General features: G+C 54.1%; 1 protein-coding gene and 1 pseudogene across 1 annotated transcript in view; one reads left to right on the top strand and one right to left on the bottom strand.

Annotated features, from left to right (window-relative positions):
* Window positions 1–21008, top strand: part of LOC142068101 (T cell receptor alpha chain MC.7.G5-like) — a 532408-nt gene that overhangs the window by 164933 nt on the left and 346467 nt on the right. The window lies entirely within an intron of this gene.
* Window positions 11589–14213, bottom strand: LOC142067807 (olfactory receptor 6F1-like; annotated as a pseudogene).

Raw genomic sequence — 21008 nt, 5'->3', positions numbered from 1 at the left:
GTTGGAAAGGAGAGAGGAGAGATACCTCAGACCCATCCTCCATCTCTTCTCTCCCCTTATGAGCCATTTCTCTCTGCCTCTCTCTTCTGAGCCACCTGCTGTCACCGTGGAAGGTCTCAGATGCCTCTGCAGTCCCACATTTCTCCCTTTCCATCACAAATTAGGAGATCCTGTCAATGCTGCTGCAGGGACTTTAAAGCTCTCATCCCACTGACATTGTTAGGGTCCTCAAGCCTGTCACCTGGCAGGCACAGACCTGCTGTGGCCTGCAGTTTCCTCCTGGTTGGCAACACAGCCCGATCTCCCTCTTTAGCTCAGCTGCGAGTTTAGTCAGGGAGCTAGGAGCCCTGGGATACAAGAGGGATGGGGAAGGAGGATGAACCTTTTTACTGTAGCTTATGGGCCCCTCAACCTGCTGGAGGCGTGCTGGTCCAAGTACACAAAGTCCCTTAGACACTGCGTTGAGTAAATTCCTGTGAGCACGTGACTAAGTAGGTATATCAATCACTGGCCAGACCCACCCAAGGGCACCCAGAAGGCATTTTGACAGAGAGTTGTGGCCTTCTTTGCTCTCTCCTAGACTAAAGAATTAAACTAGATTTGAGTCAAGTCATCAGGATGCCTCCAGATGTTCAGCCAGTCCAAGTGCCAAGTCTGTGCCTGAGGGGCAGATGTAAATTGCATAGAAAGCTCTGCTGTCTGGTAAAGTACAAGCTGCACAGACATGAGCCATTGCATTTACATATTAGTGACGTGTTCATTCACTATTAAGAATCGCAGGCACATCCATCCTCCCCAAAAGCAACCGAGTGTCTTTTGTCTCGAGACAGAGACACCTTAAAAATGGTTCCATTATGTCTTTCCACCTTGAACGTCAGCCATGGCAGTTGACTTAAGGAGCTGCTGTACCTTTTTCTTCTCCTGTCTGCACGACTGATGGTAAAACAAAACAAAGCTTGATCCAGGCAGTTCCTAGCACATAGGCCCTCATTCCCCTGCTTTCTGCAGGCTGCAAATGCTGAGGTCTGCACACAGAGGTGAGCTTGAATTAATGAAATTGCTCCCAAGTTTATTTGCAGGTAAATGCATTTTCCTTAAAAGCCATAAAAAACCACCCTTAAATAGCAGCTGAGAGGAAAAGGAGACTTTGTATCAGCATACCAGCATTTCAGTTCACGTGTCTGCGTTGAACTAGTTGCCTCCCCTCTCAGTAGCTTTTCCTGCCTCCCCTCTTGGGCTTTGCTTGTGAGGAGTTTGAAGATGTGCAGGGTCAGAGAGTGGGTCATGTCTCTGCCGCCAAACCAATCCCTGAGCACAGCCTTGGGCAGGGGTGTTTCCGTGGGCCCATCACCTTCCTGCAGCAGTTCCACAGGTCCCCTTCCACAGGGGGAAGATCCTCTCCAACCCCTCTGTGGGTAAAGGTGTGGACAGCGACTGCCTGGGGCCCAAGGCATTATGACTAAGAAAACAACAGAATAGGGCTCATCCTGGGATCTCAGAGTGGCCAAGGGGGGCTGCACCACCACACACAGTACCCAGGAACAGTGCCCTAAACGGGCTCACAGCACGGTGCCTCACACTCCCCTTCCTCTGGGAAAGGTGAAGGCTCCTCTTTTGCCTCCACTCTGGTCAGCCTAGATCAACAGCTTGCTCAGTGACCGCTTGGGAGAGTGTCCCCAGAGGGAAGGACAACACACAGAAAAGGGCTGGTGAGAGGTTGCATCACTTGTTGTTTATTTCCCTCCTCCCGAGGTTTCACCTCTTGCTTTCTCTCTTGCTATTTTCCTTTTCATTATATTATTATTATTACTATGACTACCACTACTTTTACTGTTTCATTTTAATTATTGAACTGTTCTTATCTCAACCCACACGTTTTTTTACTTTGGCCCTTTCAGTTCTCTCCGCCATCCCACTGGGGCAGGGGGAGTGATCGAGCGGCTGTGTGGTGCTTAGTTGCTGACTGGAGATAAACCAGGACAGGTTTGAGTGTGTTTTCTTTCCCACAACAAGCTTTTCAAAAGCCATTTTATGAGATGGGATGGGCAGTGTGGCAAGAAACTGAATTTGTTGGTTCCTGAGATAGCTTTTGGAGATAGAGGGAGAAAGGCCACCGTGCTGGGGGTGCTGAGTGGGGCACTTGGTGTCTGGAGGGTTTGGGTGCATTGACCATTGTGTTTGTGAGAGCTGCAGCCTTGGGGTGTGCTGACAGGAGCTTGGGGCTAGACACCGTGCAGGAGCCAGGAGAGGCCACCCCAGCCAAGGCCTCACGGCCTTCCCCCAGCCCCACCTCATTTCTTCTGCAGTGGGAGCAGGCTGTACAGCTCGATCCAAGATCTCAGTGGGGGAGCAGACCACCAGGCAGAGGTGGGCAACAGGCCCTGCCAGGAGAAGGGCTGGCCTTGGGGAAAGCTGCCTCGTGGCTGGGGGAAGGCCAGGCATGACAGAGCAGCAGTGGGAGGTTGGGCACTGGCTGCTGCCCTTGGGGTACCCTGTGTGGTGGGATCTGGGGGTGTGTGAGGGGCATGAGGGCCCTGGTGTGTGGCCTGGCCAGGCTGATTTCATCACCAGCCTGTGAGTCACCTTAGCCCTGCACATCTGTGTAACCGCTGGGCTGTGCAGAGAACTGTTTAGAGGGTGGGGGTTTATAGGTGACGTGCCCTTGCTACCCTTGCCCTTGGGTGCAGGCCATGCCCCCTCATTCTTGGGACAGGTGGCAGGATGAGGAGGAGAAGGTCTGGGGTTCTTTTGAAGGCTTTTTCTCACACCATTCCCACTCCTGCATCCTTTGGGGCCATCTACTGACTGAGTTTCTTTTCCCAGCACAGGGCTACCCGAAGCAGCAGGAACTCCCTTCTTCACAGGCTTGTGAGCTCTCCGAGCCTCTCAGATTCTCTGGCATCACCAGACTCCACTCTAAGGGAAAGCGGTGGTCAACCTCCCTGTCTGTAGGACATGCTCTGAGGCCAAGGGACTGTATCTGATCAGAGATTGCAGAATACAGGGCCTGATTGCCACTGGCTGTGGAGGAGCTGAGTATGTCTTCTCCTGCTCCAAGAGGCAGTGACTGGAAGGGACCCATTGTCTTGAATCCCACCATCCCCTTTCCTCTTCTGATTGTGCCCCCGCCTTACCGCCTGCCACAGAAGACAATGCCGTTCATCCTTTGCAATACGAGACAATGTCCACCAAGAAAAGGATTATGTGGAGGCAGAGGCTGGGATGCAGAAAACTTTAATGACTCTGAAGGGGGAAATGAGTCAATTCTAGAGGAGGTGGCCAGTGCAGGGAGAGCACCAGCGGCTGCTGAAAGCCTGCATCCATCACGCACACTGGAGATCCCACAGGCCTGCCATATGGAGGGATAGGGGCCAGCAGGTGCCCCGTGTTGTCTTTGCAGGTCTTACAGACCAGAAGAACAGAAGACAAGAAAGAGATGGAAGAGAGAGTAAGGTAGGGAAGTCAGACCTTGTCAATGTTTCCAGAGAGCCCCAGAAGGCCTCCTTTGGAAGGGCAGCAGTAGATGCTCAACCTCTCTGAAATCAATGGCCAGGAGCACTGTCCTCAGTCCAGCATGAGCTTTTGGGTTCCTGGGGATCCTTGCCCAGGCTGTCACCTGTGGCTTTAGCAGGGGGGGCACCTTCTGCCACAGTGTGGCTTGTAATGCAGGAGAGGTCAAAGCCCCCGGAGGAGATGGGCACTCCATCACAGCTCAGGATGCTGCCAACAGCAGCAGAGGTGGACGAGCCCACCACGGTGCTCTGTGGGAAGGAGCTGAGGATGGGGCCGGGCAGGGTCACCACCACAGCCGGGGGCTCAATGACGACAGTGGAGTTCTGGCACTGCCTGACACAGGGCTCATTGCAGCTGTTGGCCAGCGGGGTCGGGCCGCAGGGCCAGCATTGCAGGTGCTGGCTGTAGCAGGACATGTCTTGGGTCCAGAGATGCACCTCCTATAGAGGGTAGGGAGGAAGCAGAACACAGCCTTGTGTGAGGAGCAGCCAAGTTGACTACCGAGCGGGCAGCTGAAAACTGTGCCAGGAGCCACACTGTCTTCATTCTCCTACAAAGAGCAGCGTTGCCCTGGTTGCTTTCTCCTAGTTCTTTAACCAAGAGCCCCCTCAGCCACATCCCATCCTCTCTCTAGCACACATTCCTCCTCATTCCCTCTCCCATGACAAGGAGCTCCAGGGCCCAGCACAGGACCAGACAACATCAGCTCAAATGTCCACCAAGGAGAGATCTCACTTTGGAAAAGGAGGAGAAAGGGCTCAAGGCTCACTTGTTCCCAAGGAGAAGGAGAGGCAAGAGAAGTGGATGAGAGAGCAGGGACTCAGGCTCGCTTTATACCTGCCTTTCATTGCCACAGGAACGCAGGTGCCCTTTGCAGAGGTAACAATTTCCTGACAAGTTCATATTGAATGCAAACTATCGCAGCTAATGATATGTGCTGTGCTGTGATTTCCTGCGCTACCGCTCTTTCATTTCCAGATTTGTGCCATGCCCATTCCCCAGTGGCGGTTTCTTCTGAGCACTGGGATGACAGGCCCCAGGATTTCTAGGGCAGGAATGCAGTAGTGCTGGCAGACGACTCAGCTCAACTACTGGATGGATCCAGAGCAGGGAACTGGCATCAGCCTGGGTCACTCTGGTGGGGCTGTTTGAAGTGTTGTTTTCAGGAAGAAGCTCCAGCGATCCTCAGCTGGACATCCAGGGGTTGTCTGCAGGTTTTGACCCCATCCTGCATAGCAACACCCTCAGGAAAAAAGTCTGGCGTGTTTTGACTCGTCCTGTCTCTGTGAAGCCTGTGAGCACACTACCAATGCTATGGGCATGCCTGGTGCCTTGTCCTTCCCCACAATGCTCTAGTCCTCCTGTGGTTGTCTCCAGCTGTCCTAAGCAAGGCCCATGACTGGTTGTGTTCCTCCATGTGCCCCTGTCTTGTGTGCGCTTGTGTGCAGCCAGGTTGGTGTGGATGCACGCAGAAGAAGAGATCTGTGTGTAATTCCACAGTGATATGTATAAGTGTGTGTGTCCTTCTGTGTCCCTCATCATGAGGAAATGTGCTGATCATGGCAGGGACACTCTCCACTGCTCTGTCCATGAGCACCACAAAGCAGCATTTTCCCAGGGTCAGAAGGAGACTGAGTGTACTTGAGCAGCGATGGCACCAGACTACTAGACATCTGTGCAGGGAAGAGGCGTGGAAATGCAGCCTCTGTCCCCTGAGCCCTCCTTTTCCTGCCCCTCCAAAGCTCAGACTCCGCTGCTGCCAATTTCAGACCACAGCAGGGATGGTTTCACTCCAGGTTGGATCCTTAGTTTTACTCAGTACAAACAAATTGGGAGTGCCTCAGCACGGCTGGCAGTCCCCCACCCTGCCTCTCCACGCCAGGACATAGCAGTTCTCCCAGAGCTACAGAGTTCAAAAGGATGGGGATTGCTTTATGGGCAAGGAGAAAGGCTGAAGAATCGTGCTGAGCATTGTGCTGGCCATCCCTGCAGAGTGGACCTGCTTCCAATGCCGTAACGGTGGTGCCTGGTATGGGACACAGGCCCCTCTCATGTCCAAGCCAATGCCAAACGTATTTATGCATCGACCAGGTGCTGCATGAGGCAGGGGCTGAAACCTTGTCCCAGACAGATGCTGAGCAAATCAAACATGAAGGCTGCTATAGCTGTGCTGTGAGTGGAAGGACAGACCCTGTGGCTTGCACAGCAAAGCCAAAGGACCAATGACTGCTTTGGACTTCAGCCCACAAATGCCTTCATGCCCCGCACAGGAATCTTGGTCTGAGTGCCCAGCAACTGCCCCTGGGAGGGAAGGGACATTGCATTTGAGATGGCATCCTGCTGTCCTGCAGGGGTGTCTAGGAGAGAGCTCCTTTCTGACAAGGACTGGACATAGTGTGTAAAGTTCCTGAGCCCATGTCCCTGCCTGAATGTCTGCCTGCCTGGGCTCAGGTCTGACTTGGAGACAGGGCAGCTGAGGGCTTCCTCCCTTCCCTGTAGTGACCTTCGGTGAGATCAGTGCCAGGGAGCTCTGCTGGGAGAGCACAGCCGGAGCTGATTCCCCTCTCAGTGGAGCTGCTTTTGAGCTGACGCTCTAGTGTAGCCCTTGTACTCTCCCTGGAGGCACAGTTGCTTCCCAAATCCATTCCTCTCATGTCCCAGGTCCTTGAGGTGGTGGTTATTTCAGGAAGCTGATTTGCCACGCTGCCTTCTCAGCTCCCACCTTCTGTCTGTCCTACACCTGTGCTCCGCAAATGCAGAGTGCATCTGCATGGCTCCAAAGCAGGTGGGAGATGTCATGCCGGGGCCGTGCTTTCCCTGAGGAAGGTACTTCTCCCAACCCTTCCTTCATCAGGGTAGTACTGGTGCCACAGGGAACCCCCAGCCCCGGGCAGCCCCGGGGAATCCCACAACCGGGCTGTGCCGCCAGAGGAAGTGCTCCCTCTGCCAGCAGGGATGGTCTCTGTGACAGGCTCGGAGTGGGTGAGCCCGGGGTGCTGAGACCAGCCGGGACCTCTGCCTCTCGCGACCCTTGCCCGTTCTTATGACCGCGTACCCTGATGGAGAATTCCGGCGCCCCCAGCTGCCTGAGAAAGACGGGCAGGAGGCCATAGATTATCGGGTCAAAGTGAGACCATAGCGTGTCAGCCCCGCACTGCCTGGTGCCATCGCGCTCCTGTCGCGCCCGCTCCAGCCCCGCCTCCCCCGTGGGCAGCAATGCCGACGACCGCCCCTCCCCGCCGCCCTCGGACCTGCTCTGCGTCTGCCAAGGCCCGGGCGAGACCCCGAGCGGCGCCGGCGCAGGGCGCAGCCCCGGGGAGGAGGGGAAGGGAGACAACAGGAGAGGAGGGGAGGGGAGACGAGAGGAGGCGGCGCGGCCGGAGCAGAGAGCCGGGGCTGGCGGGGCGCAGCGAGGCGCGGGCGGCGGAGCGGCGGGATGCGGCGGTGCCGGGGCGCAGGGCTGGCGGGGCTGGCCGCCGTGCTCCTGGGTGCGCGGGGCTGGCGGCGGTGGGTGGGGGCCGGGGCGGTGCCCGGGCTCTTCCCCAGGGCGCCCGGCGCCAACTCTTCCCTCTCCTCCTTGAGCTTGTCTTTCCCCCTCCCTGCCTCTCTGCCATCCGGCGTTCCTCTTCCCTGTTCTTTTTATTCTCCTGATTTCTTCTTCATTTCTGTCAGTAACGGCTGCCTGCACGTACGCCTGCATTTCCCTGTACATTCAGCAGCTACCGTTGCCCTGAGGGTAGCCCTCTGTCCTTCACTCTCACACCCACTCTCCCTGCTCTTCCTCTCTCCATCCATCTATCCATGCCCCTGACGTTTATCTAATATCTGCATGCATGAATTTCAAATTCCCTCCCAGCCTTCTCCTGTCGCACCACACACCCACGCCAGGATCGCTCTCCATCTCTGCTCATAGGTGCATGTCCCGATCTGTTCCTGTCCTGTCTCGCTGCCATTCTTCCTGATGATTCCCTCCTAAAAGAGCCATCGGAGCTGGGCGATCTTTGACAACCCTTGTCCTTTCCTTCCCTTTTCTTGGCAGTGGCTGCTGGCAGAGCCCAGGTGCAGCAGGAGCCGTCGGCAGAGACCACCGAGGACACCGGCATCAACATCACCTGCTCACACCCCAACATAAAGATCACCGACTATATCTACTGGTACCGTCAGCTCCCGGGCAGAAGACCCACATTCATTGCGTTCTCTCTTAAAGAGGCCAAAGAGCTGCGGGACCCCGCGGGGCGGCTGTGGGTGGCCCCAGACCGCCGGTCCAGCGTCCTGCGGCTCGCCCGGCCCCGGCGCGGGGACGCGGCGGTGTATTACTGCGCCGTGGGAGACACGGGGAGAGGAGCCGGGGCTGCGGCCGGGCACGAACCGGCGCGGGCGGGGCCGGGCGTGTGGGGCGGGGGCGGGGGGACGGCCCCGGGCGGGCCCGCCAGGGGGCGCTGCCGCTCCGCCCGCCCGGCCCCGCCCGGCCCCGCCCGGCCCCGCCCGGCCCCGCCCGGCCCCGCCCTGCCCCGCCCGGCCCCGGGGCGCTTCCCCCGAGCGACCGGCCCCGGTAGCGGCACCGGCCCCCGCCCTCCCACCGCGACGCAGACAGGAATCCCCCGCGACAGCGGCGGCGCCAGCGGCAGCGGGGCAGGGAGCGCGAGCGGAGCGGTGGCCGTGTCCGGCCGTGCCCGGGAAGGAGCGATTGCAGCCGCCGGCCCCGCCGGCTCCCGGCGAGGAGCAGCGCCTTGCTGCTCGGCACGGGCAGGCGGGCAGCAGAGACCCTCCTGCCGCAGGGACCGGGCGCTGCTGCTGCTCAGCGAGCAGGGGCTGGGCATCTCTTTTGCCCCACTAACATAGCCAGGCCCTCTTAGAACACCAAGGCCCAAATGATTAAGTGCTAACACAAGCCACTGCTTTGAAACCACAAGCAGAAGTGGTTTTTACTGGTGACTTTGTCAAACTCTGGGCTCAGATACACACTTCCTAACTCGGCCCTCCAGCTCCACAGTCCACTTCCCAGGCACTCCTGCTGCTGGTCGAAAGGCATCCTGTAGATGCAGCAGTTCTACCTCAGCATCAATATGAGAAGGAGATCCCGATTGTCAGAGACACCTTCACGTGGATCCCGCAGTTGCCGGTGTTTGGGGCATAGAGGTTGTTGCACAGGACTCCCCTTAACCTCAGACCGAGCGCCACAAAGCGATGAGCTAGGTTGCCCTACGGGGCTGAAGGTCTGAGGCGAGTGAGAGCTGGAAGGAGGCCTCTGGGCATGGGGTGCTGGGCCCAGCCAGTCCCCAGTGAGGCCTGTGTGGCTGTAGGAGCTGGCAGAGCTGGCAAGTCCATGCTCAGAGGCTTCAGAGGCAGAGAGGAAAGGTACAGCCCTCTTCCCTGCCTCAGCCGGGGAATGTTGTGGCAGCTAGAGCTGTATTACAAAGGAACTCCTGGCAGGTTTGCAGTCACTGGAGAGCAGAGGGCAGCCCACTGTCATTCTGCCATGGCCTCAACTGAAGAGCAGCACCCTGAAGTGCCCGTGGGAGCAAGGTTGGAATGGGGGCTGCTCTGCTAATAACCTGCTTCGTGCAGTCCCTGCCAACTCTGTGAGCAAAGGGGCCTGGGTGAGAAGGGGCAGAGGAGCCCTGCTCCCGGCAGCCAACAGCAGAAGATATGAAATCAAGTGACCGTTTTGCTTGCCTGGGTATTGTGGTTCTGGGGCCCAAGGCGGGACAAGCTGCTGGAGGTTGTGGGTAGGTGAAGGGACAAAGAGGGACTGCCTGTACAACAGGGAGCTGTGTGCCGCGTCCTCCCCCTGCCAGAGTGAGGGAGTTTGTCTGTCCCTGTGCAGCTGGTTTCTGCAGCAGATGCACTTTACAGAGATGTTGCTCTTGGAGTGCCTTCTCTATGGGCAGAGGAGAGGGGAGAGAGTGTGCCAGCCCTGGGGCCAGGCACTTCAGTGTGTGCCAGGTCCTCTCTCCATCCAGGCACTCCCAGGGACAGGGTGGACACGGGTGGGCACAGGGGTGCCTTCTCCATCTCCTGCAGAGCTGGGTGCAGGCCTGTGCAGCTGGCTAGGTGGTTGATGTCAGACATTCACAAGGGATGCCTGTCCCTTTGACATGAGCCGGTTACCTCGCTAGAGAGCCTTTTTGTGGTAGAGGCTGGGGGACAGACCCAAAGAGGCCTGCCTGGAGCAGCAGGGAGGGAGTTCTGCTCCACCCTCTGGGCTGTGGTTTGGAGGCCTCTTTGGTCTGGCAGAGGCAGAAGAAGAGGTAGGGTTGCAAGCATCAGAACCCTCATGCTGGCAGGTCCCTAGGCACTCCATGAAGGGAGAGTGTGACATGGTCCTCATTTTCCTGGCAGCCCTGGTGGAACTGGCAGACTTTGGTGAGATGCAACTTTCAAGCTGGGAGAATGAGGCCAGAGTTTGTGCAGCTGGTGGTGGAAGGGAGGAGATGTGAGTCCTGGCTCCGTGGGGGATCTGCGAGTGTTTCTGTAGGGAGAGTAGGGGCTGCAGATGGCTACAGCAAATAACCTGGGAGATGTCAGAAGTAATGGGCATCAGAGGAGCAATAAGAACTCCCCTGAAATTCGCAGGCACTCAGCATTCCTGAGTGTGCTGCTAACACAGATGAAGCCTGAAGGAAAGAAAGATGCTAGAGAATGGAGCAATGCGGCATATAGGAGCTTCTCTCCTAGGTGTATTGGATACAATGCTACCAATGTCTGTAGGGGTGGTCGTAAACCTTGGGCAACACATGGAGCAGGCTAACTCAATGCAAGAAGAGCTGAAATGCCATACAAGGACAGGGCAAGGGCAGAGGATGCGCTGTGTCATATGGAGGAACTCTTCGAGCAAGATGATGTGGTGAGAGGTGGGAGAGGAACAGCTGATGTCTTCTGCTGCGGAAGGAGAGACCAGTAGCTAACATAGGTCAGGGGCAGATGTGGGGAGAATGAGTGGACTGAAAGACCAGTGAGTATGGCTGAAAAGCAGGCTGATCTGGGGTGTGAGGAGCGGCAAGAACCTGCAGAAAGCAGTGTGCAGGGCCAACCAGCTCAGCCTTTCAGAGGCTTGGAGAAGTGATATGGAAACTGGGGACAGTGAGCAGGCTGACGAAGTGATAGACAGAAAGGTACACAGGCAAGCAAAGCTGAAAACTCCTTCTGGCTTCACAGGTCATGCCCAAAGGGACACTGTGCTCCAGTTCCCAGCAAAAATGACCGTCCAGGAGGGACACAATGCAACTCTGCACTGCAACTTCTCCACCAGCTATTCCAATCCTTACATCTTCTGGTACCAGCAGCGCCAGACCCAGTCCCCTCAGGTGCTGCTGCGGCTGGACAAATGGAAACCTCAGGTGGATTCAGGGAGGTTCTCCTCCAAGCTGTCTGCAGAGGACTCCCAGGTGTCTCTGGATGTGCAGGGTGCCGAGCTCCAGGACAGCGCTGCCTATTTCTGTACACTGAGCCCACGCTGGTGCCCACAGCTTGCAGCGCTGCACAGAAACGTGGTGGGGTGCTCTGAGGAGTGGTTCCCTCCCTGCCACTGCTTGCATGCAGCCCTGAGCTCAGCCTGGCCAGCAATGGCACCTGGGGGCTGTGGTGAGGCTGGGCCTCTGCCTCCCCAGCCTGTGCACCTGCAAAGCACATGCCAGCCTGGATTTTACAGCTGTGTCTAGATCCAGGGTCTTTGATGATGAAAATGGACAAAGAAACCTGACCTGGGGCAGACCCATTGGAGGCTACACCATAAACAAACCAAACCAGGCTTGGGAATGCCTGCTGCTTAAAATAGCTGGTACATTGCAGTGAGTACCCAGGGCAGGTAACCTGTCAGTTTGTCTTCTTGTTCCCCTTCCCTGTGCCAGCGAGTGGTCCCATTCCTTTCCATGTTTCTTCTCCTTCTCATGGAAATCACTAGTGCCGAGCTGAGAGGGAACCCTATGTCCCTGAATCCATGCTCAGGCAATCCCACCCCAGCACTGCATGGGGAAGCTCAGCTGGAGGGTGCTGACTTTCCAGCTGGATCCTACCCTCTGAATTGGAGTCTGTTGCTCATGAAGCATGATCCCCTTCACCTGAGAAAGCCTAGGGTACTTGGTTGTTGTCCCACTGCTGTTCCAGGATGGCCTGCCTTCCCAGGCGATGTGGGTCTGATCCACCAGCCCTGTTGGAGGCTTTGCATGCCCCTATTTACCTCAGAGGGCTCTAGGCAGCGTTGATGGGGAATGGCCGGCAGCCCTCAGTGGCTTGCACCCCACTGTGCCTCGGGTCCCTTGGACATTTCAGGTCCTGCTTTTGGTTGCTCTCTGAGGCTGCAGAGGGCTTCAACACTCCACTGACACAATTCTCCCCCAAAAGCAAGGAATGACAAACAGTGAGGGCTACTCAAGGGTGGAGACAGGCTCAGGCTCTTTCTCCATCCCCAGTGGGCTGTCCCAGGGATTTTCCCAAATGCCATTGGGAAAGAGAGCCCAGCTGACAAGGGTGGGCATCAGCTTGTCCTTGGGCACTGGTGCCTGGGCCTGGCTGCAGGTCTAAGAGCCAAGTGCCCAGGACAGGTGGACACAGGAGAATCGCCTCCCGAAGCACCACTGCTTGCAGAAGGGAGGATTAGAATTTCGGTCTGGACTCAATCATCTCACCTGGAGAGCTCTACACTCAGGCAAAATCGATGCCACACTGTTCATCAAGGTGTGCCTGGCACGTTGATGCCTCCTCCTTATGGTCATGTGGACTCCCTTTGCTGTCAGTGAGCAGGAAGAAGAGCTTTGAGAGTGTGATTCATCTCTTCTGAAATGACACTCATAGGAAGGGGAAAAGCAAGTGCCCCTTGGAAGTGCTAACATCCTCCCAGTGAGCGTAGAGAGAGTCTTGCTACCCAGCCGGCATTTCACAGCTCTGCAGTTTGGGGACTTTGCCAATCTCATTGAAGTGATTCCACAGCAAAGCCCAAAATGTGAGGAAGGACGGACTGTTACAGCCCAGTGTGGGGGTGTAGATGTGGAATTGCCCAGACTCATTTAGTGTGAGGCATAGTGATTTGGATGTTTTGCATTAGAGATGTACAAGTCCATTCAGATACTGGATAGAGGGAAGGAAGGGGAGTGCATATTTTGTTGACTGTCTTATGCTAGGAATACTGGCTCTAGGTAGCGATGCCAGACATTGCCAGATTTTATCTTGAACCAGGGCATGATTCTGCCAAACAGCCATGAGGATGGGGCATAGATGCATCCAGAAAACGTGGGACTAAATGGAGAAATACATGTCCATTTCCTAAAGCAGTGAGCCGGCTGCTGGGACTTCTTTAGGGGATTGATATGAATCCCTGACAAAATGAAGGACTTGGGAAACTGGAATACAAACCTGTGTGAGGACCACTCCTCCAGGGTTCTGTTGCACTGTGTCTGGATGGGGTTTGTGACCCTTTCCAAGCACTGGTCTTTAGAGCACTGTGAGGCCTTCTGAATTTACCCAGGAGTGAACAGAGGGAGGTGGGAGCATCAGAACCGAGGCTCAGCCCAGCCTAAGATGGCTGTAAGGTGAGTGAGATGAGCTCACTGTGGGATTGGTGGCTTCTCCCTCCCTGTGATGCTCAGGTGCACTTACACCTCCGTGAGGACCTTCTGCAGGGCAGAAGCTGTGGGAGGGAGCGGGTGAATCTGTTTGCTTCCACTGAGGCTCTTTGAGAAGCCACTTCACTTCTTCTGGGAAGCCCACCCCAGAGCTTGCTTCACTTCTTTCTTCCTGAGTGTGTAAATGAAGGGGTTCAACAAGGAGTTAAGGCTGTGTTAAAGGTAATCGCAAGTTTGTTCAGGTCCAGGAGTTCTCAGCCGATGGCTTGACATACAGAACAGGGTGGAGCCGTACCAGATCATGATGACACGGAGATGGGCAGAGCAAATGGAAAAGCCTTTTTCTGGCCATGGGCTGACTGGATTCTCAGCATGGAAGGGGTGACGTACATGTAGGACAGAAGGGTGAGCACACAGGAGGCCACCACAATAATTACGGAGACAAGGCCACTAGCTCCATGGGCCGTATGTCACTGCAGGAGAGGGCAAGGCAGGAATCTATATTGCAGAGGAAATGATTGATGACATCTGGAGCACCTAGCGTTAGTCTGGATGTCAGAAAGGTCAGCAGCGAGATGGCCAGAAAGCCTCCCAGCCAGGAGCTGAGTGCCAGCCGAGCAGAGAGGACACTGCTCATGACAGAGCTGTATCTCAAGGGGCAGGACATGGCTAAGTGGTGGTCATAGGCCATGACAGAGAGGAGAAAACACTCAGTGGATCCTAGGGAGAGAAGAAAGAACAACTGGAGGATGCTGACACTGGAGGAGATGGTCTCGCTAGTCCCCAGCATGCCTCCTATGGCTGTGGGAGCAACACCCATAGCGTACCACATCTCCAGAAAGGAGAGATTACAGAGGAAGAAGTACACCGAGGTAGGGAGGTTGCTGTTCTTCCACATGAGGGCTATGGTGGATGCCTTGCCTCTTACTGTCAGGGAGTACGTCAGTGCAAATACCACCACAGGGGAGACCTGGGAATGCCACCTGCCTGGGAAACCAAGAAGGACAAATTCTTTCTTCCACACTTGTCCCATTTGCCATGTGCCCCCCAAGCACCGAGGTTCATCTGCAGAGCCAGGAAAGTTTCTGTGTGAGTCTGCATGCCTGTGCTGGTCCTTCAGATGCTACTAGTAGTGCAACAAAGCCATCATCCCTGACAAAGTAGTTGGTGCAGAGCACAGGGAAACAGCACGTACGCTAAGTTAAAATTGATGGGGAAACCCTTTGCTGCAGAAACACATTTGGACACTTAGATCTGACCCTGAAGGTCAGGCCTACACCATCAAATGACCATGGGGAATTATTTCTTAGATCGAGCGCGGGCATTTCCTTCAGATGATGTGGAATGCAATTGCTTCCATGAGATGAAAATCCCACTTAGGAAACTGTGGAGAGCAGGCTGAGGGTCTCCAGCTACCTGAAAGGCTGTTGCAGAGGAAGGGAAGAACATCCCTGCACTCTTCAAGGCAGGAAATACGGAGTTGCAATCTCAGTAAATGAGACCAAGGGAACAGAAAAACCATCATGACAACGTGGCGCTGGAAGAGATTTTCTGACCTCTTCAGTTGATCACAGGGGCTTCCAACTGAGATGGCAGCAGCACAGGGCAGCAGACTAGCATGACAGTCATTACACAAGGACTCGTGGTCTTGTCTATTTGCTCTCTTCCACGTCTCAGCACAGGAAGCTTTTGGAAATAGCTCCATTATCTCCACTGACATCTGCTTCTCAGCATGTCTATGAAGGGTAAGATGCACCTCTCTGTAATTCTGCCATCTCAGAGTCGGGGGAAGGACTTCTGCTGACCAAGTTGAAAGGTGTATGATGAAATACTCTTATCGCAGCTCCTCAGCTTACCCCCCTTCTTTGGGTGGAGAAAAACAGTTGTGAGAGAGAAATGGCTCAGCTTGCCTCGTATACAGGCCTAAAAGCCCTCTAGAAGTGCCAGGTTGTTTCTGAGGACTCAGGCAGGAGTCCAGCGAGCGGCTCCGATGGATAAGTCGGACATCTCAACTTGGGAAGAGGTATCCATGCCTCAGTGATTGAAGGCAAAAGTCTCTGAGCTGAATCCCCTCCAAGGCAGCTCTGCTGAGAAGCCAGCTGAACCGAGGGGTCTCATCCAAGCCCTCCCTGCAGACAAGGGGGGATTCTTCATCAGCTCTCTAGGGGAGAATCGGTTTCATCCTCAGCTGGGTGTCTAAGACAGGTGGAGCTGCATCACCACCTGAAGGATCCCTTTCCCTCCTTTCTTCCTCTTTAGGCATTTACATACCAGGAATTTCATGTGGCTCAAGAGCAGAGGAAATCCTCCTTAATCCCCTTAAATATGCAAGGCATTGGAAGTCTATGCTACGTGTCTTGGGTGGGCTTCACTCACCAGGTGCTCAGCCAATGGAAATGATCCAACAACTTCTCTTCGTGCACCATCCTCCACATGAAGCCATGGACCCCTTGGCTGAGGGAGAACATTGGGAAGAAGTTGATTTACTGGAGGATGGATGCCAGACTAGACAGCTGGCATAAACAGCACACACACTCGCACACGCACAAGTCTTGACCTCTAGGCACCTAGAGTTAGTTGAGAAGCCTCACAACCAAAGAGAGGCTGTCTACACTGTCCAGGGTCACCACACAGGTGTTAGACTTGACAGAGTCATCTTCTGCAAGTCCTGTGCCCAAGGCTTCAACGTGGTTGAGGGGAGACTGATCTGCACTTGGTGTGAAGGGCATACGCAGCTAATGAGAGTAACGTGCCCATCTTGAGCCCACTCACCCACACTAAAGCTTTCTCCCTGCCATCTGTCTGTCCTCGAGTACCTTGGACATGGATATGGGGTTTAACCGTGGGATGGGGGTGCTTGGAAGGCTAAGTAGATGTGGGCTTATTGCTCAGTGAGGAAGGGGACCTGGTGACAAATGACGGGGAAAAGGCTCACGTACTCAATGCCTGTTTGTCCTCAGTGTTTAGTGCTACGGCTTCTCCTCAGGCCTACCACATCCCTCAGTCCCCCGCAGACTCTGTGGGAGCGACGCAGCAGCCACAGTAGAAGAAGAAAGAGCTAAGGAGCTCTTCCCACCATTGGGACATACACAAGTTCATGGGATTGCTTGGGATGCATCCGAGGGTGTTCAAGGAGCTGACTGGGCAGTCACTTCTCAGTCCCTGGGATGAACATGAAGCAAATACTCTCAGAAGCCTTTTCTCAACTCACGGAAGGCAGAAAGAGGGTTGGGAGCAGGTCACATGAGACAACTGAGGGCAAAATATTCTTCACCAACCCCATTGCTTTCTATGAGGAGGTGACTGGCATTGCGGGGAAGGGGAGGGCCACTGGCTGTGGTGTACCTTGACTCTAGCAATACCTTTGATCTACCCTCAGGGGTGCACACTCATGCACACCTATACGCACACAGAGGTATGCACACTCACAGGCATGCACACACGCAAATATGTGTGAGGTCAGACTCCTGCTTAGATATGAAAAACAAATCCCACCAAATGATCGATGTATTGGGTAGAGTCCTACCACTGTAAGCACTTCTACAAGGAGTCTGCAAATGTGCATCCAGAGCCAACTCCTTATATACACCGGCAGCAGCACCAATCCTATGAGTGCTGCATGAGGCACCTCAGCCTGGCTTTGGGTCCATCCTCCAGCACCAGCTCTGCTGCCCAAAGGTGGCCACTGAGCATTCACATTCCAGGATTGCTACAGGACAGTGCTGCGCCTGGTTCTTGTCTCAACACCGTCACCAAGGGAAACTGCACTGCCTTTCAGGGACCCTTCTGTCTCTGGCATTCCTGCTGCCAGCCACTTTAACCCTTTCTGCATTTGGGCCATTTTCCCTGCGTGGCAGATCGTTCCTTGGTCACAGGTTACCACTGCTGAGCAGTTACAATCTGAATTTCCCCTGCAGTGTGCGCACAAATTCACACACACGAGCACAACCGCACACGTGAGCTTACGCTCACCCAAAGATCAACCCATACGTGTGCACTTATAGAGGTGTGCGCACACATGTTTCCAAAGGAGCCCAGCTCTGTACCAATATGTAATAAATATAAAAAAGAGAGAACATCCCCATTGCTGCAGCCCCAGAAAGAATTCCCATGTTACAAGGAAAAGAAAAAGCATCCTGCAGTGTTAGAAGCTCCCGCCTGACTTCCGCCATCTCCAAGGAAGAACCCTAGCCCTTGCAAAGAGAGAAGTGCCACAGTGCCACACTCATGTGGCAGCGGGAGGGTGTATGTCTGGGGCAAGACAGACTCCCCTCAGGCTACAGACACTGAGACGTCAGAAGTGATGTAGTAGTGAACCTGTCTCTAGGCTCCCTTTGAGCTAAATACCCTCTCTTCAAAAGGCAGACAAATGCAGAAGCAACATTAACTTACAGAGCAGCTGAAGAAATGGTTTGGCTGCCCTGTGAATGTTCATGCACCCTTTCTATTTTTTTTTCCCCTCAGTTTGAAATGATGCGCTGGCCTTTTCTTGCGTTTTGCATGCAGGTGCAGGTGGTGTAATTGCCTGTACCAAGAGGGAGCTGCCTGCAGCCTCCTCTGTCACCATGAGCTGGCCGAGTTCATATTGCAGCCAAGGTTCCTACATGCAAAACACTTTCTGCTCATAATAATACAAGCGTAACAAGAGTGTATTTGGTTTACCTGGCAAGGTTTTGGTAGTGAAGGGGCTGCAGGGATGGCTTCTGTGAGAAGATGCCAGAAGCTGCACCTATGTCGGACGGAGCAAGGTCCAGTTCCTGGTGGCTGCAAGATGGACCTGCCACTGGCCAAAGCTAAGCCAATTAGCAACATATTTGTACCTAATGTGATAACATATTTAAGCACCTTTTTGATAACATATTTAAGAAGGGGTAAAAACCATTGTGCAGCAAATGCAAGGGAGGAGTGAGAAAATGGGAAAGAAACCGCTCTGCAGATACCAAGGTCTGTGAGGAAAAGGGGGAGGAGGTGTAACCAGAGTGATGGAATTAACCAACCATGGATGTTGCTATACTCCTTGTACAGCCCTCTCCAACTGGACATTAAGTCTGGGGACATGGAGTATACCAATCAGTGTATTCTTCGATCTGTATTTCAGTCCCTAGGTAATCATTAATGTGAACGAAACAATAGACAATGCGCTGCTGTCAGAAAAGGATGACAAAATGCGGTTTCGTGTAGCAGACTGAGAAAACTGGCCAGGACTGCCAAGATTAAGAGGCAAGTAGGTAAGAGGTAATTCTGGCAGGGGGAGATCGTGGCCACCGACTCACGGACCACCTACCTAAGTAACACCACCTACTCAGAGGAGAACAATGAAAGGACAACTGAGCCTGCGCAGTAATTTAGATGTGAAGCGAGCGAGTTTGTTCCAATCACCGAAGAGAATAATATCGAATATGTATGGATAAGATGAATATGTATATTTCTGGTCTATATAAATCACATGGGAAAGGTCTGTAAGGTATGTACATTAGGAGGAGCGATCCCCCTCGCAGCCAGCGCCGTGAATAAAGAATGCCTGCCTTTTAACACTTCATTGGTGTTACGAGGTTTATTCCCGACTTCAGCGACAGAGGTGCTCCAGTTGCTGGAGCAGAGATTCCCCTGCAGCCTTGGAGAAGACAATGGTGATGCAGCTTGTCCCTTTGCAGCCCATGCAGATCCATGATGGAGTGGATACCTACCTTCCAGCCCATGGAGAACCTCATGTCACAGCAGGTGGAGGTGCCCTGAAGGAAGGTGCAGCCCATGGAGAGGCTGAGCTGGAGCAATCTCTTGATAGAAACTGTGTCCCATGGAGAGAAGCCCACACAGGAGCAGCTTTTCTAGCAGGACCTGTGGACCCACAGGGGACCCACGCTGGAGCAGTCTGTTCCTGAAGGACTGCAGCCTGTGGAAAGGATGCGTGCTGGAGCAGTTAGTGAGCTTCCCATGGGAAGTCCTTCCCATGCTGGAGAAGTTTGTGAAGGACTGTGTCCTGTGGAAGGGACCCCGCCCTAGAGCAGGGAAAGAGGATGCGGAGGAAGGAGCATCAGAGATGACGTGTGATGAACTGACACAACTCTCATTCACCACCTAACTGCAGTGTTTGGGAGGAGGAAGTAGAAGATGTAGGAGTGAAGTTGAGCTGGGGAAGAAGGGAGGAGTGGGGGGAAGGTGCTTTTAGTTTTGCTTTATTTTTCACTGTCCTACTCTCTTACAGTTAATTCGCAATAAATTACATTAATTTTCCAAGGTGAGTGTGTTTTGCCTGGGACAGTACTTGGCAAGTAATCTCCCTGCCTTTATCTTGACCCACGAGCTTTTCATCATGTTTTTCTCCCCCTGTCCTGTTGATGGAGGGATAGAGCAGCTTGGTGGGCACCTGGCGGCCAGCCAAGATCAACCCACCACTGACAGATAAAGCAAAGAGAGCCAGCATAGAATAGCAGAGATAGTATGGCTGGAAGTACCAGGGATGTCCTGTCCCTCTTATCCCTGTGCTGTGATTTCCAACACTGCTGCCTTTTCATTGCCAGGTATAGAGCATGCCCATTCCCCACTGAAGGCTTCTTGTGAGAGCTGGGATGAAAGGCCCCAGAATTTCTAGGGCAGGAATGCAGCAGTGCTGGCAGAACTCAGTTCAAGTGCTGGACGGGTCGAGAGCAGGCAAGTGAAGTCAGCCTGGGTCACTCTGGTGGGGCTGTTTGAAGCACTGTTCTCAGGAATAAGCTCCAGCATTCCTCAGCTGGACACTCAAGGGTTCCTGTGCATGAGGATGTACCCTGTCCTTCTCTTTCCCTCCCGCATCAGCTCACCTCAATGGTCACTCTTTTTACCTTCCCAGGTGTGTGGCTTGTTCTGCTTGGTTTTGACCCCATCCGGCGTAACAGCACCCTCAGGAAAAATTGCTGGCCCATTTTGACTAGTCCCCACTCTGTGCAGCCTGGGAGTGCACAAACAATGCCATGGGCATTCCCAGGGCCTCGTCCTGCCCCAGAATGCTCTACCATTGCTGCAGTTGTCCCCACGTGTTCTCACCAGAGGCCATGGTTGCATCTCTGCCTACCTGTCTCCTTGTCTTCGTGTGCAGCTGTGTTGTATAAACACATGTCAGAGCTCAACTCCGCGCATGATTCCACACCCATGTGCATGAATATGCATGTGTGTGTCCTTGTGTGTCAACCATCAGGAGGGAATATGCTGCTCACAGCGGAGACACTCTCCACTGCTCTCTCCACTAGCACCACAGAGCAGCTGGTTCCCAGGGTCAGAAGGACCCTGAGTGCATTTCAACAGTGATGGCACCTGCCAACCATGTGCTGGCCATCCCTGAGTGGATCTGCTTTCACTACATATCAGTGGTGTCTGGTATGGAACGCAGACCCCTCTCGTGTCCAAGCCAAGGCCAAATGTACTTGTGCACCTCATCGGCATGATGCTGTGTCAGGCAGAGGCTGAGACCTTGCACCAAACAGGGACTGAATGAAAGGACCCAGGAGCCTGACGTTGCTGTGTTCTGAGTAGAAGGGACAGACCCTGTGGCTGAATGTCCAGAAGAGACCCTCTTTCCAACAATGGCCCTGTGGAGAAGGAAAGGACAGAGGACATTCCGACTGGAGACCAGAGGGAAATTTTTCACACTGAGAACAGTCAACCGTTGGAATAATCTCCCCAAGGAAGTGGTTGACTCTGCCATGTTAGACACTTTCAAGAGTCGTCTGTACAGGGTGCTGGTCCGTCTTGTTTAGACTCTCCTCTTCTTAGAAAGGTTGGACTAGATGATCCCTGAGGTCCCTTCAACCTGTGATTCTGGGATTCTGGGATTCGGTGACATGTGTGTCTGTAGTTTAGAAGGACTTTTGACATCCTCTTCCATTCTTCCTTTACAAACAAACTGGCATTGAATGAGTTCATTAGGAGCATGATAAGGCAGGTGGAAAATTGGCTGCC

This window comes from Phalacrocorax aristotelis, chromosome 23 (genome assembly GCF_949628215.1).
Source record: "Phalacrocorax aristotelis chromosome 23, bGulAri2.1, whole genome shotgun sequence".
NCBI classification, from domain to species: domain Eukaryota; kingdom Metazoa; phylum Chordata; class Aves; order Suliformes; family Phalacrocoracidae; genus Phalacrocorax; species Phalacrocorax aristotelis.
This window is presented reverse-complemented; position numbering and strand designations above follow the sequence as displayed.